At 41.2% G+C, this 25,058-nt stretch overlaps 1 protein-coding gene across 1 annotated transcript in view; it reads right to left on the bottom strand.

Moving 5' to 3' along the window:
• ITPRID1 (ITPR interacting domain containing 1) overlaps positions 1-20,676 on the bottom strand; it is a 249,370-nt gene extending 228,694 nt beyond the window's left edge. Inside the window, exon 1 of the mRNA XM_030205640.1 lies at positions 20,642-20,676. The gene's annotated coding sequence lies outside the window, so the exon portion shown is untranslated. The remainder of the gene's footprint in view (positions 1-20,641) is intronic.
• Between the last annotated feature and the right edge of the window lie 4,382 nt (positions 20,677-25,058).

The raw sequence follows: 25,058 nt of genomic DNA, 5'->3' as shown, positions 1-25,058 counted from the left end.
CACTTCTTTCTGGAGCTTCCAATATCTCCTCATTCTTCCAGCAGCAGCAGGAATTTTTCCCAGGGCTTATTTCTCTCATTTCCAAGTTGTTAAGTACAGATATCACATCTGCATATTCATTACAAGTCCAAAACCATATCAATTGGGAAAGGAAGGGCCAAGCACTATATTTAGAATTACTGTATTAGCAACACTCCATATATGTGAGACAAACTAAAACAGAAACACAGATCTGAATTCCCGACATTTATCCTCATCTGCTCTTTGGTCCAAATAGGACAGAAATTAACCCCAGTCATTCTTGGTCCATCAGGCACAAGCTGACGTGGAGGGGCATTTTGAAAAGGGATGTCCAAGTTGCGATTTGGATGTCCTTGCAAAACTAGGGGCAGGGAAACCGTGCCCTGGGGCCTTTAAATCTTTTACCTCCGGTCACAGCAGCATCAGTGAAAGCGCTGCCGACGTCTCCCTTCCCTTCACGCTCATTGGTTCCCTTAGTGTCCCGCCTTCTTATGACGTCAGAAGAAGGCGGGACACTGAGGGAACCAACGAGCGTGAAGGGAAGGGAGACGTTGGCAGCGCTTTCACTGCCGCTGCTGCTACCGTCGAGCCTTGGAGGTAAAAGGTTTAAAGGCCTCGGCGGCGCGGAGTGAGGGTAAGCGGCGAGGGTAAGCACCGCGGCGGCGCCCTCCAGATGTCGGCGCCCCCCTGCGGTGCTTACCCCACTTACCGTATCGGCACGGCCCTGCTCACAAATATATTGAACAGAATCGGCCTCAGCACCGAGGCATTCCACTACTCTGCTTTCCCTCCTCTGAGTGATTCCAACTACCACTCTCTAGCGTCTGTCCGTCAACCAGCTCCTAATCCAGTTCACCACTTTGGGTCCTACCTTCAGCCTGTCAAGTTTATTTAAAAGCCTCCTATGAGCAACCGTTTCAAAGGCTTTGCTGAAATCTAAGCCGATTACATCTATCGCACATCCTCGATTCAATTCTCTGGTCACCCAGTCGAAGAATTAAATGAGATTCACTTGGCATGATTTACCTTTGGTAAAACTACATTGTGTTGGATCTTGCAACTTATTGGATTCCAAGAAATTCACTATCCACTCCTTCAGCATCACTTCCATTACTTTTCCAATAACCGAAGTGAGGCTTACCAGCCTGTAGTTTCCAGCTTCTTCTCTGTCACCACTTTTGTGAAGAGGGACCACATCTACTCTTCTCCAATCCCACAAACCTCCCCTGTCTCCAAGGATTTATTAAATCTTTAAGAGGATCCGCCAGAACCTCTCTGAGTTCCCTCAATATCCTGGGATGGATCCTTTCTGGTCCCATGGCTTTGTCCCCTTTAGATTTTCAAGTTGTTCATAAACACTCTCTTCCGTGAACGGTTCTATATCCACTCCATTCTCATATGTACTTTTGCCAGTCAATCATGGTCCTTCTCCAGGATATTCTTCCGTGAAAACAGAAGTATTTGTTTAGCACATTTGCTTTTTCATCATCATTTTCCATATAGCGGTTCGCAGCATCTTTCAGTCTCACAATTCCATTTTTAGTCTTCCTCCTTTCACTAATATACCTGAAAAAATGTTGTCACCCCTGCTTATATTTCTCGCCATTTGTTCTTCTGCTTGCAATTTCACCAGATGTATATCTCTCTTGGCTTCTTTCAGTTTCATCCAGTATTAGATTGTAAGCTCTGTCAAGCAGGGACTCTCTCTTCATGTTCACGTGTACAGCGCTGCGTACGTCTAGTAGCACTATAGAAATGATAAGTAGTAGTAGTAGTAGTAGTAGTATAATTTTAACAAATTATACTCCTAGCAACTGGCGATCCTCTACCTTATTCTATAGTTACTTGAATTGTATTACGTTTTCTCTCTACCACCTCCACATCCACCACACATCCTCTAAAGAAACATTTTCTGTTTTTGGTCCTGATTTTACTTCCTTGGAACATCATGCCATTATCTCTTGTTCTAGAGTCTAGAGCTTGCCCTAGAGACAAAGTTCTCAAATTTTGGGAGAGGCATGCCTGGTTCCCAGTACCACTTTAGCTCTCCTTTGGCTCTGGTCACCACCTTTTCACAATGTTTTGCTACCACTAGATCATTAGACAAGATTACCCTGAGGCCTCTCTCCCAGGTGGTGTAAATTAGGGATGGGCAGCAGAAAATTTCTGTTTCATGTTGTTTCCCCATGTGGTTTACAGAAGCATTTATTTTACTTGGGGTTTTCTGGCCATTTTGTCAGTTTTCATTAATAGTGTGCAGTCTTTGGAAATTGCGTGTACTATGAAAAGAAGGCACATTATTTCAGAAATAGGACACACTCTTTTCCTGAAAGCGCATGTACGTATTTACAAGTTTGCAAATGTGCACTGTTTCTGAGATAGTGTACCCTCTTTCCACATAGTATGCATGATTTCCAAATAGTGTGCACTTAACATTTCTCTTACAATTCCTTATATACCATCTCACTGTCTCCATTCTCTTGACACTCATCGATTAGTTCTTCCCCCACCAAAATGTGCTCATTGCAAGACTACCAGGTATTCAGCTTTCTTTTTTTTTGGGGGGGGGGCACCCAAATTATGTAATACCCAAATTATGTAATACTTCATTCATTCGATCTGAGCTCTGTTTTACAATTTTTTGACAATTCTATATAACATGCGTTGCTCTAGCTGGGCCTGTGCATTGACACAATGTTCAGCTTTTCTGTGTAGTACTATTGTTAGGTTTTGTGTCTTGGTTTGAGTGTACGCTTTACTATTACCATTGGAATTCCTATTTCTATCTTATTCTGTTTTTACTTTTTTAAACTTTTTTTATTTATTTTGTAAACTACTGTGACCTAGCCTTAGACATGGCGGTAACATGAAATTTTTAATAAACAAACATTATCAGCAAACCACAAAACATTTAATTTTGTGTTTTTTCTGCTCACTTTAGTGCACTAACCATATGCAGTAACATAGGATATGTCATCATTTCCTGTGTCATTGCATCTTCCCCATCATATATTGCCCCCTTAGATTTCTATACCACAAATGACATCTGACTTCAATAACAGATCTTGAACATCAGTGAACCTATACCTAAGAACATACAAAATAACCCTACTCAAGACTAGCACAACTTAAAAAAATCATCCAGCAATCTAAAACAAGCATTTATCATCAAGAAGACCAGTTCCTGTAAAAATATTTGGAATAGCCATATATTAAAAGAATGTCTAAAATCTGCATAACTGATACTGCAAGTCATTTGGTAATGAGTGACATGTTTCTCGCCATCTAATTTGTTTTATATTCAGTATCTGCAAACTAATTTCTTCTAGGATAACTGTCATTGAGGAACATATAAAGTATTGCCTCATCTATTATGGTGCCAGACCAAACAAAATCTTAAAAACAAATAATGAAAGCTTAAACAAAGCTTGAGCTCTGATCAGGAGCCAGTATATTCTGACCAAATATGGCATAACCCGACCTGTTTTCTTTCCCCCTAGAATCAATTTAGCTGCCATATTTCTGTTCTGAAAGAAGCAATAACATAATGTTGCCATAGTCTAAACGGGTTAGTATAGTTGATTGTACAACCAACAGCAAATGTCCAGATTCTAAATTTGGTCTAATGTAATAGACTAATTTTACATTTAAAAAGACCTCTTTAACCAAAACCAGTGCATCTTTTCTAACAAAAATGGTGCCGGTACTCAAATGCTAGGCCACCCTACAAGGGTGGGGTGATCACTGAGGGATCCACCCCACAATAGTCAGTCCCCCTGCAACCAGTCACAGAACCTATGACAAGGCAGAATTGGTGTGTAGAGCCTGAGCTCTTTCATTAAATCTTGGGGTCCTTGGGTCAATTTTAGCAGACAATGGAAAAGGTGCCGGTACTCAGTACCCCCAAGTACCCCCACAAAAAAAGCCCTGACCAAAACCAAACAGCTTCTGAACTTATATATTATTTCAGTTTAGGGTTGTAACTGCAACTTCAATTTTTTTTTAGATCACTTCACATCCTGTGTGTCTGAAGATGGCATTCAGTATGACAAACTCAATGCTTATTCCTGAGTTCCTGATTATGTAAGATAAGGCAACTATTGCTCATAGTTCCTCCATACAAGGCTTTATATAATCAAAGAATCCTACACACAAGTTAGAATTTGCTTTTTAGTAATAAAGCAAAACTAGTGGAGGATTACTCAGTAATGCATCTCACTGGCATTTGTCAAACAAATTGACTTTGACAGGTGGCACACCCACTTCCGGGTTTTCAGCCAATCAGAAGCAAGGTCACACTCAAGCCGTGCCCATGCTCCACCCAAGCCATGCTCATGCCCCACCCCCTTTGATGATATCACTGGATATGATATCATAGCCTCACCCAAGCCCTGTTCCTTTTGCATAAACATATCCCTTGCCCCACCTTATTTGCATAGCCCCACCACAACCCCATTCCTTTTGGTGATGTTGCAGGAAGTGATGTCATAGCCATGCCCCTTTTCCACTACTAGCTGCCATCTGGGATGGCTTGCATGATGGAAAGTGATGCCAAATGCCCCCCTGACACCGCCCCTACAGCCATAGAGGAATGTGTGCAGCTTAACCTTTATTCTCACAGGAAAGAAAATAGGTATTTGTTTTCTTTTTTTCTTTTTCTTTCAAAATGACACCTTGTGCTTATTTTAAGCTGGATCGTTTTAGGTTCATCTGTTTTTAAGAACAGGCTGATTGCTGAATGACAGCTGTTTTAGATTTTAAAACAAAAGGCTCAGCCCAGACCCTCCTCCTCCTCTTCCTCTTTGCTTTAAAGGGCACATAGACAAAAGAACTAGGGCCAGATGCACTAAACTTAACGAGCCATTAACGAACAAGTAGTAAACCGTGGCATGCACAAAAGGCTTCTCCGAGCCATTTTCCAATCATGGTAGCAGCTAACGAAAATGGAATGCAGATGAGCAAATTAGTATTATAATGTGTAGAAATCGTATTGTAATGAGATGCACTACCATTTTACGATTGCCAAACCGTGGAAAATCTAACGGGAAGTCTGTACCTCTCGTTGGGGCTGCGTGGGATTTATTCGCCTCTAAAAACTTCTATAAATTTAACAAAAAAAACATCGGGAAAAAAAACATCCAAGTGCTCGTCAGGGACGTCCTTTATGGACGTCCTTCACTCAAAACCAAACAAACAACAAAAAAAAAGCAACCAGCTGGAAACCTTTGCCTAGCCACGCCAAGTGTTCATCAGGGCCGTCCTTCTAAAGTGCCTATCATGAATGTCCTTCACTAAAAAAAAAAAAAAAGGACATCCTTGACGAGCACTTGGACATTTTTCCTCCAGATTTTTTGTGATGGTGGCCTTCTACTGCCTATACTGACCACCGCCGGAGAGAATCGGGATGTGCAAGGACGTCCAAATCAAAAAACTATTTGGATGTGTCTTTCGATTATGCCCCCCTCCAGGTCTCTCTCAGCCAATCACAGCACGTTTAGCTGATACCAGTGACAGCTAAACGCGCTGTGATTGGCTGAGAGAGACCTGGAGGAGGGGCATAATCGTAAGAAAAACACGTCCAAGAAGGACGCCTATCAAAAAATCTGCAGGGAAAAAAAAAGTCCCATCAAGGACATCCATTTTTTGTTGCTTTTTGAGTGAGGCAGCCTGTGTCTGGTCCTGCACTGCTGTTCCAGTGCGGGCGACTCGCGAGAGGGTCGGGTTCATCTCCTTATTAGCCACGGCTCCTTCCCCACCTCTTGGTGCACAGCTGGTCCCTCTTCCCCAGGCATAAGGGTGGAAGCTGGGTCACTCCTTGTCTTGCCGGCTCAGGGAAAGAGGAGAGAGATCAGCTGTGAGGCACGGGGTTTGATTGTTTTTTTAGTGAAGGATGTCCTTGGCATGCGCAGAGCAGCCAGCATAATGCTTGGCTGCTCTGTGCATGCTCGACCGGCCGACTGGCCGACTGGCTTCCTAGGGAATAGAGAATGCAAGTAAGCTACAATGAGCAGTTCATTTGCATTCCCTTTCCTTGATGCATGGCCGTTCCCTACCGATTTGCTATGGAATTGGTAAGGGAAGGGCTCTTCCGAGGACCTTAGTGCATCTGCCCCCTAGTCTGAATGCGATGTGCTGTGCCCCTCCTCTCACAACCCTCCTGCTTTTTGTGCCTGAAGAGCTGTTTGCTTTTAAGACATTCTGTATGAAACACAACACAGATCAACTTCACTGAAATCAATTGCAGATACTTATCAAAACTCCAACAGTGAAGAATGACTTTTCAAGAAGGAAAAAAGATCTCATACAACTGTGACAATTAATTAGCGATTCTTCTGCACACAGTGCAAAAAGTAATCATAGATAAAAAAAACCCTAAAATATTTGTTGTTTTATTTATTGTAAGCCCCGCCCCTTTTGCCCTCAGCATAAGGGTGTATGTCCCCGATGTTATTGTTTGTAGTCTAATAACCGAGTGTTTGGGGTCACCCTACCAAGAGTAAGGGGAGGAAGTACAATAAATGTAACTTCTTCTTCTAAAGAAAACAGTGCCTAAGAGAATAATAAAATCAAACTTTTAAACATTTTACTTAAAAATGATCAGACCCAAACGTTAAGATAATTATTTTATTTTTCTCTAACTCAATCAGGTAAGTATTCAAAAAAAATTTTATGTTTCAAACTTTTTTTAGCAACTCAATAATATATTTTTCTTCTTCAATATTTGAACACAAAATTTCTCTATATATACTTATAAAAATTTACTTAAAGATTTCTTTTCATTCTCTTAACAGGGCTATCACCAATACCCTAGAATCTGTGCAACCATCAGATAAGTTCATGCTTTGAAATATTTTAATTTCCTTTACAAACTTTCATATTTCATTTATTATTTTTCCCTCTTTTGTAAGGATCTGATTCTCTGTGTGTACTTTTATGTCTCTGCAGAATTCACCATTTGACCACCCAAAATCTAGGTGAGTATTTCAGTTTATTTTCATTTCATAGTTACTTAGCTGTGGTCGAGCAAATTATTCTCCAGAGAAAAGCTGAGCTGTAGAACTCTTTCTTGCGTGGGGGCCCAATGAAGATCCAAATAGCGTTCTTTCACTTCTTTTCCTTGTAGGTCTTCTTCCTAAACCTAACTTAATCAAATTAAAACTGGAAAGATAACCCTCTCTTCCTGTCACTCATCAAAGGAACTCCTCTAGGTGACTTTTTAAAGAATTTTAAAACACTGTGGCCAATTGAACTTAAACATAAATTTACTTAATTAAAATGTCCCTGTCTTCCAGGCCTAAGCTTTATTACTGTTTCCCTAAGCTAAAGAAGGGCACATCCAATCATCCTCAAACCTAACCAGCAACCCTTTCAATGTTCCCAACAGACACTCCTCAACCCCTTCAGACTCCCACCTAAACCTATATTGTCACACAGCACTGCAGCTCAACTCGCTTCTCAATACAGGGAATTCCTTTTCATAAATTATGTTATCCCAAAATTCACTCCTACTCATTCACATTTACCAACTCTTTATAAACTCCCTTTAGAAATACCATCATTCACCAGTGTAATTAATTACACTTAGCACGAGTCACAACTACTCTGCTTAACTTACAAATTTTCTTTTAAGTACTTTCAAACTGCTCTTTCATACTCTCCACCTCAGACACTCTCTCAGCACATCCTTCTTCCTCAACTGCTTTTTCCCTTCTCCTCTGCTGACCAGCCAGCCGTTTCCTAGACAACAGAGTCTCAGCTCTCAGCAAATTCTAGGGACCTGCACTGCTGGCCACAATGGAACTCTGAGACAACTCAGGTAATTTTATTTATTTAAAAAAAAACCAATTCTATTATAACCCCTTAGGGTTACATTATCTTGGGACCGCACAATGTGCTGGAGTGTAACCACGCTTCACATGAACTGCACAGCGCCACAAAGATAAGTCTTTTACTTTCAATGTCACTAACCCCCTCCCACCCTCAAAAAAAACCTTTTAAAATATTTTTTGCCAGCCTCTATGCCAGCCTCAAGTGTCATACCCAGCTCCCTGACAGCAGTATGCAGGTTCCTGGAGCAGTTTTAGTGGGTGCAGTGCACTTCAGGCAGGTGGACCCAGGCCCATCCCCCCTACCTGTTACACTTGTGGTGGTAAATGTGAGCCCTTCAAAACCCACCACAAACCCACTGTACCCACATGTAGGTGCCCCCCCCTTCACTCCTTAGGGCTATGGTAGTGTTGTACAGTTGTGGGTAGTGGGTTTTTGGGGGGTTGGGGGGCTCAGCACCCAAGGTAAGGGAGCTATGCACCTGGGAGCAATTTCTGAAGTCCACTGCAGTGCCCCCTAGGGTGCCTGGTTGGTGTCTTGGCATGTCAGGGGGACCAGGGCACTACGAATGCTGGCTCCTCCTACTACCAAATGGCTTGCATTTGGTTGTTTCTGAGATGGGCGTCCTCGGATTCCATCATCGCTGAAAAACTGGAACGACCATCTCTAAGGATGACCATCTCTAAGGTCCACCTAAATTTCGCGATTTGGGCATCCCCGACCGTAATATCAAAACGAAAGATGAACGCCCATCTTGTTTCGATAATACGGGTTTCCCCGCACCTTCGCTGGGACGTCCTGCGAGGATGTCCTCAGGAAAACTTGGGCACCCCTTTCGATTATGCCCCTCCACGTCTTTTAACTTGATAGCCGTCGCAAGTGCACAAGAACTAGTTTTTACCTACGTTGTTTAGATCTACTAAATGTCTTCTTTTTTCACGATTATGTGGCTAATGAGAACATTTTGTCAAGACTTGATGCAACCCCCACCACCACTGTTGTTTCTGATAACCGTCACAATGAGATGCATTTTCTCACTGATGTGTATTTCTCTGAAACTCTATAGTAAATAACTGATCTGTTCTAAGAAATGCCCCGTCTCGGTCCCTCCTGGTCTGTGACTTCTAGAAAGCAAGGAATTATATAAACCACCAGGCATAAATCCTATTTGAAAATAATTCTCGGGCAATGCTCTACTATTTTTTATGATATCTAAAGCTTGTTGAATACCCTGTCATATGGCGTTTTGAACATCGCTGAATGATCTTGTCATATCTATATTAACAAAACAAAATTGGTCTGAGTAACTTGTGCCATTAAACCTGGGTGAGGTTCTAGTCTATATATCTCACTGGTTTAGGGTGCCCTATAACATTTTCAGACACATTGTTTATAACCATATCACTCACAGTTTCAGAATTGTTACCAGCCTCATACTCACTAACAGTGGTGTTTACGTTTGAAGACCCGCTCTCTGCATTGATATCTCAGCACACCCTCTTTCTCCCTCTTTTATTGAGAGGGCTACTCATGCATTTTTCTCTTTTCTCAGTTGTGCTCTTCGTTCGTTTTTCCAAATGGCTACCAATCAAAGAACGTATCGCCTTCAAACGTATCGCCTGGTTCACAAATTACTTCACAGACTAGCTCCTGGCTACATGACCGACCTGATCGAACTACCAATGAGAAACACATTCGAATCAGCAAGAACATACCTAAACCTTCACTTCCCAAGATGTAAAGGACTGAAGTACAAATCAACATACGCGTCCAGTTTTTCCTACATAAGCACACAACTATGGAACGCACTACCAAAAGATCTGAAAACCACGAGCAACCACCTAAACTTCAAAAAAAAACCTTACCCGACGGAACCAATATAAACGCCTGGCCACTGAAACACATCATCACTAAAACACAACATGGATGTAACGCAAATCTTCAGTTGTTCATTCCCCCAGTGTGGTTGAACCACAATAGTCCCATTTTAATCATACTATCACCTTGTAGTTGTTAACACCGCAGTTCTTAATCATCTTTCTGTAACCATGTAAGCCACATTGAGCCTACAAATAGGTGGTAAAAAGTGGGATACAAATGTAACAAATAAATAGGTTTAATTAGTTTGACAAATCCCGGTGAGATACAGTACTGTACTCTAATTGTTAGTGCAGTTGGCTGAGAACCAAGCTCCATCTCTGGCCATCTTCAAATCTAAGCTAAAAGCCCACCTTTTTGATGCTGCTTTTAACTCCTAACCCTTATTCACTTGTTCAGAACCGTTATTTCATCATCCTCACTTTAATATTCCCTTATCTCTTGTTTGTCCTGTTTGTCTGTCCTAATTAGATTGTAATCTCTGTCGAGCAGCATATAGCGGTTCGCAGCATCTTTCAGTCTCACAATTCCATTTTTAGTCTTCCTCCTTTCACTAATATACCTGAAAAAATGTTGTCACCCCTCCTTATATTTCTTGCCATTTGTTCTTCTGCTTGCAATTTCACCAGATGTATATCTCTCTTGGCTTCTTTCAGTTTCATCCGGTATTAGATTGTAAGCTCTGTCAAGCAGGGACTCTCTCTTCATGTTCAAGTGTTCAGCGCTGCGTACGTCTAGTAGCGCTATAGAAATGATAAGTAGTAGTACCTAGGTTCAATTCCCCCATGGCTCCTTGTGACCATGGATAAGTCAATTAATTCTCCATTGCCACAGGTACAAAACTTGGATTGTGAGCCCATAAGGGATAGAGAGAGAACCTATAAATAATACGTAAACTACTTTGGTTATGCCATAGAAAGACAGTATATCAAAGTGCATGATCCTTAAAGGTAAAATTTACTATACAGCAGCTGATATTACACAGCTGCACCATGAAGGGAAAAACTGCTTCTCAACTTGTAAATAATGTATCCAGTGATAAGAGGCATTAATGTCCACACTAACAATGTTTTCAATAATATAATTTCATAATAAGTACAAGGTCCTTTCACCTGTCTTATTGGGTCATATCTCATATACCTCATTATATTGATCTGTCCCTATATCTCATTTGTATTAAAAGCTATTTCATTGGTTGTATTTTTAGATTTACAGCCATGAATAGTACCATGCTGACTCAAAATAATCAGCACAAAAGAAAGTGGAAAAGAAACCAACTTCAAGAGATCAGTCCACACAAAGGGTAAGATGCTCCAATAAACAATTTTATTTGGACCCCTCCAATAAACAATTTTATTTGGACCCAATTGTTTATTGGAGCATCTTACCCTTGGTGTGGACTGATCTCTTGAAGTTGGTTTCTTTTCCACTTTCTTTTGTGCTGTTGAACTTTTGTGGATATTGTGAACCCCTCTTATTTTTGCGACTCAAAATAATCATCTGCATAGTCCAGCATCTTCTTTCTGACAGCGGCAACCTGGAATCAGTTTGGCGTACTCAGCATATCTTAATGGGAAGATCCCAGATATAGGAAGTAGCAACCCCTATGCTGCCTGGTTAATAAGCATCCATTGATCTATCTTTCAGAAAATTATCCAAACCTGACTATTCACCAACCACATCCTCGATCAATAAATTCCTCAGCGTAAGGGTATGTTGACTGAACTAAATAGGGGGTAATTGTATAAATAGGGGGTAATTGTATAAAGTGACACCTAAATGTAGGTGCAACAAAGAAACATGCTTAGTGCTAATTCTATAATGGAATTACGGCAAGCCTAACTCATTATAGAATAGTAACACAAAGACACCTTGGCATGCTGAAACAGGTGCAACAGCTTACTCCAGGTTAATCTAATCTAATTAATGTTTTATATACTGCTCTATCCCAACAGGAGGCTCCAAGTGGTTTAGATAAAAAGAAATTCAGTCAAAAGTGAAAAATGTAGTGAGCCACATAAGTGTCTATGAGGCATATTTTCAAAGCACTTTGGGAGGCTAAGTTCCATAGGTTTCTATGGAACTTTGGGAGGCTAAGTGCTTTGAAAATGAGCCTCAAAGTGCTCCAAAATGGAGTTACCATCCGGCTACCGTGTGGCTTTTGCGATAATTTCATTTATTGCGCACGTCCAATACGCGCATCAGAAAAATAGTTTCTATTTTTGGACACGCATATTGGACGCATGCCAAGTGGCATTTGACACATGTAGGTCATTACCACCCGGTTACCATGTGAGACTTTATCGCTAGGTCAATGGCTGGTGGTAATCAAAGATTTTTTAAAATGGAATATTTCAATAACAAACTTTCACAAATTCGGGTTAACATATAAAAACATTAAGAAAAAACTGAATTATTAACACTGAATTATTACCATATAAAATCTGGAAAATTATACATGCAGCGTTAAAGTAATCCAAGCATGAACATGAAGCCAATGAAGTTGTTTAAAGTAATCAGACACACTATCCCACTTCCTCAACAGGAAAATCATCCAAATGCCGTATTCTGTAATAATTGCGGTTTATAATGCAACTTATTATTCACTCCAACATATAAAGAGTTACAGTAATCTAAATTAGATAAAACCAGCATCTCAACCAGAAGAGCAAAGTGATAACTATGAAAAAAAAAGATCTAATCAGCCTCAATTGAGGTAAACAACAAAAAAGATTTCTTCCAAACTTGATTAACCTGGACTTCAAAAGAAAACGAATAGACCAGAATAACACCCAGAACCTTAGATTCCTTTTCAACATTTAGAATAATGCCATTTGGCAGTGCAAGATTCAAAGGACTATCCATTAGAGAATTAGAAAACCACAAGACTTTTGTTTTTACCTGGTTTAGCTGAAGCCTATGTTCCATAGCCCATTTCTGAATTTTTTTCATGGCAACAGAGATTTTAACAGCTGTTTTATCTAATGTAGAACAGACTAGGACCAACATTAGAATATCATCAGCATTAGAAAAAAAATTTCATCCTTACCTAAAGTACTTCCACTACCCAAGCAGCAAAAGTCTTAAATACAAATCTACCTATGCAACCAGCTTTTCCTACCTAAGCACACAACTATGGAACACACTGCCAAAAGCAGTAAAAACTATGCTCGACCACCTAAATTTCCGCAAAGCACTAAAGACAGACCTGTTCAGAAGAGCATACCCCACCGACCCAACATAAATATACCTGGTCACCCGAGACACAACATAACCAAAGACCGTAATGGACATTAACTGGCTCTTCTTCCCCATTTCCCTTTCTAAGTTCCCCCCAACTGCTCCTACCATACATGTACCCCATTATAGCACAATATCACTTTGTATTCATTCATACCATGTATTTGTTCAGACCGCAATCGGCTAACGCCGTTAACGGTTATATGTAAGCCACATTGAGCCTGCAAAGGGTGGGAAAATGTGGGATACAAATGTAGCAAATAATAATAATAATAGTAATACATGAAAGAGAATTCATAAACAAACTAAAAAAGATTGGGGACAAAGGCAAGCTAGTTTGCATTAAATTTTTTAAATATACAATTCTAAAAAAAAATTAAAAGATTTTTTTAAAAATTAAATGTAACAATTACCAGTGTGAGAAGGAAGAGGCTATCCTACCCTGGTTAGGCCCCTAAAGGGGCGCTGTTCCCCTAAAATGTCCAGGGAGAAGGGCTGGATGAGTCATTAAAGGAGCCAGTAAGGGGATGTATAGCTGGAGGTCGCTAGGACCGAGGAGAGTCCTGGGGATAGAAACAGGTGCAGCAGGTTATGGGCTGGGTCCTGTTTGGTCATTAACCACTTAAGACCCCACCAGAGTGTGAGGGAGAGGGGAGAGCTAGCAGCTGAAGAAGAGAGCTGGTAACTGAAGCAGGAGGATCCCCATGAGAAGTACTGGCTGAGCCCTTTGGACTGGTGGTGAACTGTGTGCAAAGCAAGGAAGCTGGCTGGGGTAAGAAGGCCCTAGATTGTCAGGTATAAGAACTGTGTATTACAAGGAAGGACTGTGTGTCCAGGTTACAAGGAAGGACTGGGTGTCCATGTTACAAGGAAGGACGGAGTGTCCAGGGGCTTAAGCTGGAAGATTGAACTGAGTAGGAAGAAATGTTTAAGCTGGAAGGACTGTTTAAGCTTGTAAAAGTGTTTTAAGCTGGAGGAAGTGTGCCCCAGGAAGGGGGAATAAAAGATTTGTATGAGAAATATTCTGTTGGTGAGACCTGACTGTGTTTGCCTTTTGAGAAGCAGGTCACCCTGAGCAGAAAGGGGTAGTAGAATAATTTGCATAAAATCTGCATACTGAGAACCAGCTCACCCTGAGTGAAAGAGGGACGTGGGATCCTGAGGTGGGAGCCTCATCTTCACAATAGCCTCATCTTCACACCAACTAAGAATGCTCAAATGTTAGCTCAGACATCTGAGAATGCTGTAATCCCAATAGATAGGTTATGGCTTTATTGCAACAACATTAATGTCCATAATACAAAGAGGTTATTGTTAAAGTACAACAACAAGAAAGAAGGATCTATTACACCAATAGCAACAACAGAGAACTCAAATAAATATACTGGTGCATAAAGGGAAATACAGGAATGTGCAAAATGCTCTACAAAAAATTGCTATAAAAATTGTCAAAATCAGGGAGAAAAAAAACCTCATAAAGACCATTACCAACAATATTAAGGCTCCCGAGTAAATAAAGCCACTGGGCAATGCACACGGTCAAAAAGTAATCATAGGTCTAAAAACTTCCCCCAATGGTCTGATAGCTCCAACAAAAACATTTTTTTTTTCATCTATGGAACTACCAATGGTAAATATATCAAAAAAGCACTTAGCTTTAGACGCTGACTTCACTGTAAGTGAAGGAAATAACATCTTCCAATCTCAAATGATTATATATTGTGTGCTCTCATTGTAGAATACTAAATAAATATTCTTCAGTAAATTGGCTAAGGTCCCAACAGGGACCCGTTTCACAGGTATAGCTTCTTCTAGAGACCTTGCCAAAATGTCACCTGATAGTACACAATGACTGATGATACTATAGTTCTGAAGGGATGTTTGTTGGCGAAGGGACTGTTCCAGTGTTTGGGACCCTGAACTGAAAAAATTGCCTTTCTGGTATGTTGATGGATTAGCTCTCAGAAAGATGGAATTATCCGCGAGTTTTGAAAAGTTGAACATAGCTTCTGCTTCTCAACCTGTGGGGACAGCACGAAAAACAAAATCGAGCTTCACCTCCACACTGCCTGCCTGCCCAAGCTACCACTTTCCCAATTCAGTGGCTCAATAGACAGAAACCTTGCGCAGGGTCATAGGGGATACAGGTACCTATACAGGCTCTGTATGCTGTTGATGGCTTTGCTAGTCCATCTGAACAGGAAGTTACATCATAAGGGATGGACCGGCAGAGCTGTCAGCAGCGTGCAGAGCTCTATAAACCTGTTCATGGATTCTGTTTTTTGAGCCGTTGAATCTGGAAAGGCTGCAGGTCAGGCAGGCAAGTAGTGCGGAGGTGAAGCTCAATTTTGTTTTTCATTTTATTAAAGATATTTTGTTTTTCTTACTGCAGCTGGGCAGAGGTGCCCAAGAGCAAGTAGATGGGGAGGAAAAAGAGAGATAGGGTTCTATGTTGGAGGTGAGAAATGGAAGGAAAGAAAGACGACAATGGGGGGGGGGGGGGGGAGGGAAGAGACAGAGGGGTAAAGCTGGATAGTAGGTAAGGAGAAAGAGATAGGCAGTGCTGAATGTTGGGGGAAGAGAGGCAGAGGGGTGATATAGAGGGACAAGAGGAAATAAGCCATTACTGGATTGGAGGGGGGTACATAAGAACAAAAGAATAGACATACTGGGTCAGAGAAATGGTCCATCTAGACCAGCATCCTGCTCCAACAGTACAAAAGTGGCCAATTCAGGTCACAAGTACCTGGCAGAAACCCAATTAGAAGCAACATTCCATGCTACCAATCCCAGGGCAAAGAGTAGCTTTCCCATGTCTGTCTCAATAGCAGACGTCGACCTTTTCCTTCAGGAACTTGTCCAAACCTTTTTAAACCCAGATACAATAACCACTGTTACTACATCCTCCAGCAATGTGTTCTAGAATTTAACTATTCTTTCAGTGAAACATTATTTCCTCTTGTAATACCATGTACTAATATGTACGCAAGATCACAATGCATCCTTCCACCATGTTTGTACGCACTTGATTGCAAAACCATGTGCATATTTGTAGTCCGGAATGGCAATCGCCATTACGGCAAATGTAAGCCACATTGAGCCTGCAAATAGGTGGGAAAATGTGGGATACAAATGCTACAAATAAATAAATAAAAAATAAATAAAAGTATTTCCATGTAATTTCATTGAGCGCCCCCTGGTCTTTACAATTTTTGAAAGAGGAAAAAAATCGATTCAGTTTTATTCATTCTACACCACTCAGGATTTTATAGACCTCAATCATATCCCCCCTTAGCAGTCTCTGAGACAGAGGGGCATCATTGTAAGGGGGGGGTGGAGAGACAGAGAAGAGATCCTGGATGGCTAGGAGAGGGGAGAGAGACAGAGAAGAGATGCTACATTGCAGAAGGGAGAGAGAGACGGGGTAGGATGTTGCATGGGGAAGAGAAACAGAAAGGAGATATTGCATGACAGGTGGGGGGGGGGGGAGATAGAGAGAGAGAGGGAGGGAGAGAGACATACAAAGACAGACAGAAGATCCTGGATGGTGGGGTGGGTGGGAGAGAAAGAGAAGATCCTAGATGTCTGTGGGGGGTCCTTCTCTGCTGTGTCCAAACAGGTGCTGCCACACCCAAAGTTTTAAATTTGTCCTTCCACACCCCATCCCACCCTGCCTTAGCCCCCCCCCCCCCCCCCAACACACACACACTTTAGCCTCCCAAAACATCTGAGTCACCAACCACCTATGGTTCTATGGTACATGGAACACAGTACACAGTTTATAGACATTTTGTTGAAGAATCTTCTTTGTCCCTTTTGGACACAGTCTTAGCTTTGAGAAAGCTTAAGCAGTACAGCGTTAGGTGAGTGGGTCAAAGTTACTGGTGAGAATCAAGCCCAGCCCCCCCCCCCCCACCATCTGTTCCTAGGCTGCTACCCTAACCATTAGGCTACTAGTCCAGGCAGAGTTGTAAAGTTTGACTATGAGGGACCCATAGCACTGTATAGGCTAGATATCCAACATCTCTGGCCACCTACAGACCACCTTGGCATGGGATGTGAAGTGCTATACAGGCCCCCATCACCATGCTTAAGATCACTTCTGATCCATAATGCATAGAACCCACATTGCCCTCAGACCACCTTCAGTCAGTGAGGCTGCATATAGGAACAGGAAGTCTGATGCACGTCACTTAGATAAGCTTGGGATGCTCCACTCTTGACCTGCCAGCTCATTTGAAAATGTTATCACATATAACAGCTGCAGTTAAAGGTCCTCTACAAAAGAGTGAACTATCCTATACAAGTAGAGATCAGGGTGAGAAATACCTGTGCCTTTACGATTTAATTAAAAAGATTATTAAAGATTGTGAGAAAATGAGAGAAAAAAACACATCAAATTATATTCCACACCCATATCATAGTCAAGCATGCAAATATAAACCCTATTCTGATGATTTTGGCGCCAAAATGTTGGGCATGTGATTCAGTGATATTTTCTGGTCTGCCAACCCTATAAATAAAGTGCCATTTTATAAAATCCTCATTCAACATGAAAATGTTATGCTCAGGGAGGGGGCCAGTGGTTGGGTAAAGGGACAGCAGGGCAAAGGGTGGATGTAAGGGACAGCAGGAAGGGATAGAGGTGGGGGCAGGAAGTGGCAATAAGAGAGTAGACAGAAGTAGCTAGGACACAACTCAGGTGAATTTGGTATAAGGTAAGTTCTAAACACTCACCACAATTGCAAAATTTCGCCAGTAACACTGTACAGCATGCCAACACAATTTCCAAGCCCAACAGACAAATGCCACCGGACTTGGGCGCTTGTTATAGAAGGTGCAAAATTCCATGCAGATCTTTGGTGGCATCAAGATCCACGCCATTTACAGAATATGTTTTCTGCGCTGATTTTTATGACACTCCCCCCACTCCACCCACTCTCCACCCCATCCCTACCTCTTTTTTTGGCATGGAAAAATAGGCATGATGGGCAAGTTGCACGCTCAACTTTAGATCTTTATAGAATTGTGCTTCCCTCTTTTTGGTGCCGAAATTGCTGATCGGTGCCCAACTTAGAAGCTGATTTTTTTTTTATAGAATTAGGTGGTAAATGTCCAGTCACGGTCCCCAAGGCTCAGTACTAAGGCTGGTACTTTTCAATATCTATGAAGACAATTTCCAAGCTTTTCTAAGTCTACGCCAAAATGACTACCGAGTATTGCTCCCTCCCCCAAGGCCTTGGTGGGTTATACATTTTTTCAGAACAGAACATACTGTACATATACTCTAGCAAATTGATTAATACCCCCAACAGCACCCAGCAATTTAAAAAGTAGCAATGTTCTACGATTGTAACAATTTTCAGTGCATTCTTTCACAGCTAAAAATATACTTAACTGCTTATAACTAATGGGACTCCTAATTTTGCATAGAGTGTCTAGGTGGAAAAAGGGATGTCTAAATAGGGGTGTTTGAAATGTGCAAGATATATAACAAAAGGCTTGTTGAATGCAGATCCTTTTATAAAATATATATAAAGCCATGGAAAACATGTGTATTCATTGGCACACACAGTGGAAAAGTGATTCCACAAAAATACACATTAAAAAAAAAAGTGCCATCATTTGGAGATCTGAAAATATAAGTAGCAGCTCTTAGAAATGTAAGTGGCACATTTTGCAAGCTATGTGTATAAGTGTTAGATCTCACAAAACTGAATATCCAAGGGGAGCCAATTAAGAATCAAAGCCACAAATCTGAAATGTCTGGATTTTTTGAGATAATTATAAGCACAGAGCTAAGCACAAGAACTTCCTTAATCATCCACCCCCCCCCCCCCCCCCCCAAAAAAAAAAAAAAAAAATCCAAACAAGAAGTTAGCTGACATATGAGTCAGAGCAGGTATAAATTTAGACAGGTACATGTTTAAAAATAGATGTGTGTTTCCATTGTCAAATGGAACATTCATATGTACTATTCAGGTCCTCCCAAATCATAATCAGAATCCACCCCCTTCATAACTGTGCTTATCCTAAAATTGCTTCTGCAGGGTCTATATTCAAAGTGATTTAAATGGGCAGGAGAGTCTTCTGTGCAGGGCTATCCAGGGATATTCAACAACATCTAACCAGATAGTGCTGCTGAAAATCCCTTTTAATCGCCTGTGCTGAAACCGGCTATGTTATGGGTGGTCCGGGGGCAGAGTCTGCACTTCTGTGGTCAAGTGCCAATATTCACCACTTAATTGGATAAGGTAACCAGACAAATTGCACTGCATAAAACACAGTCCTGTCTTTGTCTGGTTAAGGACTGAATATTGCTCTTATCGGATAAGTGCCAGCAGTCCACACATACTTGGATATTCAAAGCATGGCCCAACATTGAATATCCTGTCACAAAATTGCTAACCATCACCGGGTGAATATTGACCCTACATGTCTAGGACCATTTACATTTATAAATCAACTTTCTACACATAAATTACACCTAACCATTTAAAAAAGGTCCTCCTTAAGCTGATTATTTCATTCTATAGAGGGATAAAGGTACCTAAGGGCCCCTTTTACCAAGCTGTAGCAAAAGGAGACCGGCGCTGGCATCGGTGCATGTTTTACATGTGTGCCGAGGCCCAATTTTAACCGCAGCTGGTAAAAGGGAAGTTTCGCTTTCAAAACAAGAAATGGCCAGGCAGCAAGTAAAGCACTTGCTGCGCGGCCATTTCAGGGGGGAGCCCTTACTGCCACTCATTGAGGTTGTAGTAAGGGCTCCCACATTAATCTGGCAGTAAACGGGAAGCGCAAGGCACTGCCCAATTACCGCCGAGTACACTCCAGCACTACAAAAATAAAAAACGTTTTGGAGCTCTGGAAATGACGGTGCACTAGGGATGGGAAGTACCGCCAGGCTGCGGTAGCCTAAGCTCGTGTTGGGCTTACCAGCACTTAGTAAAAGGAGTCCTAAGTCTTTGAAAATTTACCCTGAGTGTCATGAGATTTAAATGTTCTAATTTTATTTTTCCCCTATGCAATAAGGGTAATTTATAACAGGGCATGTACTGTGTGCATCAGGAATGCTAATAACTTCTACCTATGTCATAGAGGAAATATAAGTGCATATCTGCCTTTTATGAAATAGCCTCTGGAAGGTCGATGCTGATACACCTGTTCTCATGATTGAGCAAATGTCCCAGTTTATTTTACATATATCTATGTGTATTTTATAACATACTCTTATAAACCAAAACTCTGCCCCAGTTCTGCCTCAATGGAAGTTTGTACATCTGCTGCCTGTGCATGCTTTTACATATGCATGCCTGGCCAATAGCATAAATGCCTAATTTTGCATGTAAAGCATTGTTTTAACTAAAGAAGAGGCTAACACATTAGTACTTCTAGCCACCTAAGACTAAAGATCTTACAGTTTCCTTAAAACAAAATTCATTCTTTTCACCAAGATTTCATTCATTCAGACATGGCAACAAACTCATTCTCAAACTCCAGCCCCTGCCTCTAATTAAATCCAGTTTTGCATATTGCCCATAAACAAGATTCCAGAGATAAACACACACAAATACACACCATGTTTCTATATCTCATCTTTGTGAATGCAAAAGAAGAAAAGCGGTCACCTGATCTCAGTTTCCAAAGGATTTGCAAGTAAATGTGCATTCCTTACCGACAGAAGAATAACCATGTGAGAGTGCCTGGAAAACCAAATAGGACAGAAAATAAGAGCGTAGAAAAAAAAAACAGTCCCCAGCAGTTACTTTGGTTGGACAACATCTTCCATTACTCCCATAGCCAGCTTTGTTGGAGAGTGTCTGATAAAAGTACAGGGAAAAAAAAGTAAGGAAACGTTTGCATAACATACACTAGGTGAGATATTTGCATTAAGTTCCACCTAAAAGTTCTGAGATGAAAACCTGTTTGTCTAGATCTTCCTGGCAGAATACCACTATTCAAAAACCTGTTGACCTTACAGTAGGAAATGGGAAATTACAGGGAGTTGGATAGAAAAGAATGCAAAAATCCTAAATTATATCCTCTTGATAGGCTAAGGGAGAACGGTGGGTGGGGTGAGAACGAGGTAATTCTTAAATGCTCACCTCTTTGAGCAGTTTACTTAACAAAACAACAACAAAAAAGCAGACTGTTTTGATCAATATTGGTGTTATCACTTGGTATGTGTTACAAAAATTGGCATCCTGAAACCCTAAGCAAAGCTTTTATATGTTATTCATAATTCTTGGTTAGCTTGTGGGAAAGGAGGACTGTGGTCTCATGAATGACAAACACCGTACATAAACTTGGCAAGCTATTACCAGTAAAGCTGAACTCTATCCAAAAGGGTTTATTGCACACAGAACAAGGCAGAGCACTTCTTCAGACAATGCGCTGTTTTTCTCATAAAAAGAGTTCTAATTTGTTATAGTATATCCTAGCCCTGTGAAAGTTCCTGCACTAAACATGCTTAATTTATGCTACTTCAGTATGCTGTGTTAAATATTACCTAAAAATGCAATAGGCATTTTCTTCAGTAGCAATTGCAAATGCCGTTGATTGTGCTTTTAGGTTTGTATGGAATTTGCTTTTCATTGTGCATATCCTGAAAACTTGACTGGCTGAGGTGCCACCAGGACCAGGTTTGGGAACCACTGCTTTAAGATGAGCAGGAGTCCTGTTACTGCATTGCTGCCAGTAGGGTTAGTGCTTCAATACTGTGTTCTCAATCACTAGGGACAAGTAGGTTCCCTGGAGTCTGACAGTTTGCTTGTCCCTCACTATTGAAATTGTGATAGTGAAACAGCACCTCCCACTGGCAGAACTGAAGGTGGAGGAATCCTGTTCAGCTTCCTGAGAACAGTGTTTACCTCCATCTACACTCCAATTCTCCATCTTCCTCTTCCATATCCATCCACTCTCATTGCCTTCAATGAAACCTGTTTCCATTCTGTAACTCATTACTTGGCACCAGCAGAGCTTTTTTAAAAAAATGTATGTGACTAATGCTTTACAGTTTTCTTATGAAACTTTGATGGTCAGTAATTTTTATTATTTACCTAGAGATGTTAGAGTGACTGATCTCGAAAAAATCCTGAATACAATTAATTCTCCTGATAGTTTGGACATTTCCAACTTTATTGAAAACCCAACAGGATAATATCTCAAAAAGGGCAATTTTGCTTGTTATTTTTCATAGTGAGGATTCTAAAATGTTGGTTTGAAAGCATATTTCTCAAAGAACCTTTCTGTGGTCAATGAAAAATGATGTTCCCCGATGTTTCCAGACCTGCACAATTAAGGCATAAAGCTTTCCTTCAGCTAAAGCCAAGGATCTTAGTGATAGGAGATTCCTTTTTTCCTGAACTTCCTTCAAGTGTCTGGTAACAACATATGAAAACAAATCCTATGTTTTCTTGGACCCTATACATGTGGAGAAATTTCTTTTAAAACAAACTTTCTCAGCAAGATGATGTTAAATAATTTGTTAACTCTTTTCCTCTGGTTTAAAAAAAGGTTCTAGATAGATATATATTGTCAGCTTGGGAAAGGGGGGATGGTTCTTGATATACTGCCTTTCTATGATTATTTTCAAATCAGTTTACATATTATACACAGACATCTATTTTGCACCTGGGGCAATGGAGGGTTAAATGACTCAGCCAGGCTCACAAGGAGCAGTGATGGGACTCAAGCCCAGTTCATGAGGCTCAAAGTCTGCTGTACTAACCAGTAGGCTACATGTTCTTTTCTTTGTAGGCTTTGGATTTTATTTTTAACTATATGATGCTTCGTTTATGCTCCTATACTCTCTCCTTGAAGTGGACTGGGACATGATTTTGTTTGTATTAGACAAAATTTCTTTTTGTGATTTCTGTTTTTACCTGAGAATGTTGTGATAAAAAAAAGTTGCTACCTTTGCTAAAGAACTATTTAATTGTAGCAAATGTGTAAATGACTTTTAGTTAATGAACACATATCAAACAGTGACTTGACTTACAGTACAGCAGGAGACAATACTTTTCATAAACTTCTGGATTCGAGTTTGACTGGGTCTGAGCCCAAGCATACTTATCAGAAGAGTGGATATCCCTCAACAACTTTGACTTCTGAGATACGTCTGAAAGTCTTTGCATGACATATGCTTAAAGTTTTCTGGAGAATTGCTGGTCATGGATGGATAGAGAGGGCAGAGAGAGGAAATTTTCTGGATATGGATGGATGGTGGAGAGGGCAGGAGGGAATGGAGAGTTGCTGGACATGGATGGATGGAGGGGAGGGCAGGGGAGAATGGAGAGTTGCTGGACATGGATGGATGGAGGGGAGGACAGGGGAGAATGGAGAGTTGCTGGACATGGATGGATGGCGGGGAGGGCAGGGGAGAGAGAAGAGTTGCTGGACATGGATGGAGGGCAGGGGAGAGAGGAGAATTGCTGGACATGGATGGATGGATGGAGGGAGGGAGCAGGGGGGAGAGGAAATTTGCTGGATATGGGTGGGTGCAGGAGAGGGCAAGGGAGAATGGAGAGTTGCTGGACATGGAGGAGAGGGAATTCAGGAAGGAGATGCACATGGATGGAAGGGAGGGGAAGAGAGGAGAAATGCTGGACATGGATGGAGTGGAGGGCAGGGAAGAGAGGAGAAATGATGGACAAGGATCGAGGGAAGGAAAGACAAAGGAAGGAGATGCACACGGATGGAGGAGAAGGGAGAGAGGAGAAATGCTGGACATGGATGGAGGGGAGGGAAGACAGAGGAAGTAGATACACATGGATGGAGGGGAGGGGAGTAAGGAGAAATGCTGGATATGGATGGAGGAAAAATTGCTGAATTTAAGGGCTGGATCGGAACACTTTGAGGGCAGATGCTGAAACTGGAGAAAGGATATGGACAGGGCTACAGATGGTAGACAGGACGCATAAGGATACAGGAGGATGGTGGACATGGTGAGTGAAAAAATATCAAATGGAAAGAAGACACTGCATAAAACAGAAGACACTGGGACCAAAGCAAATAGAAAAACTAAATGCTCAGACAACAAAGGTGGAAAAAAGTATTTTATTCAGAATTTATTAATTGGAATATGTCAGCTTTTGAAAATGTGCATCTGTGATATTTTGCATGTAAGTTTCTATTTTTCTAGTATTGCTACATGCTGAGTCTGACTTCTTGAGGTAACTTTCCAGTTCAGTATTTTGCCTTCATATTTTTTTTTATTTCTAGTTCCTTGTGTCATATCTGTAGTGTCATGTGTTGTTCATGTGTAATCAAGGCACAGTATTCTGCTAGTGTGTAGTATTTGCAGCCCTTTTTGTTTTGTTTTTTTCACAAGGTAGTGTACTGGTGTTTTAGAGCCCAGTATAATTACAGTGCTGCCTTTCCACGCATAAGGTTGTAGCTCGTCCTGTCCTTGGAATTAGTGCTGTTATGGTTTGGTGAGGTTATGAGTATGTTTTTGTACAAGTTTGTGTATAGTGTTTTGCAGTGGACAGATTGTGTGTTGGCCTTACTGAGGTGGCACCAAAACATCAGAAAGGGTGTAGAGCCTAAATCATGACACACTACCTCTTGAAGGATCTACATATACAGTGGTGGAAATAAGTATTTGATCCCTTGCTGATTTTGTAAGTTTGCCCACTGACAAAGACATGAGCAGCCCATAATTGAAGGGTAGGTTATTGGTAACAGTGAGAGATAGCACATCACAAATTAAATCCGGAAAATCACATTGTGGAAAGTATATGAATTTATTTGCATTCTGCAGAGGGAAATAAGTATTTGATCCCCCACCAACCAGTAAGAGATCTGGCCCCTACAGACCAGGTAGATGCTCCAAATCAACTCGTTACCTGCATGACAGACAGCTGTCGGCAATGGTCACCTGTATGAAAGACACCTGTCCACAGACTCAGTGAATCAGTCAGACTCTAACCTCTACAAAATGGCCAAGAGCAAGGAGCTGTCTAAGGATGTCAGGGACAAGATCATACACCTGCACAAGGCTGGAATGGGCTACAAAACCATCAGTAAGACGCTGGGCGAGAAGGAGACAACTGTTGGTGCCATAGTAAGAAAATGGAAGAAGTACAAAA

This window comes from Microcaecilia unicolor, chromosome 1, assembly GCF_901765095.1.
Source record: "Microcaecilia unicolor chromosome 1, aMicUni1.1, whole genome shotgun sequence".
NCBI classification, from domain to species: Eukaryota; Metazoa; Chordata; class Amphibia; order Gymnophiona; family Siphonopidae; genus Microcaecilia; species Microcaecilia unicolor.
Note: the sequence above shows the minus strand (reverse complement) of the source record. Positions and strands in the feature narration are given on the sequence as shown.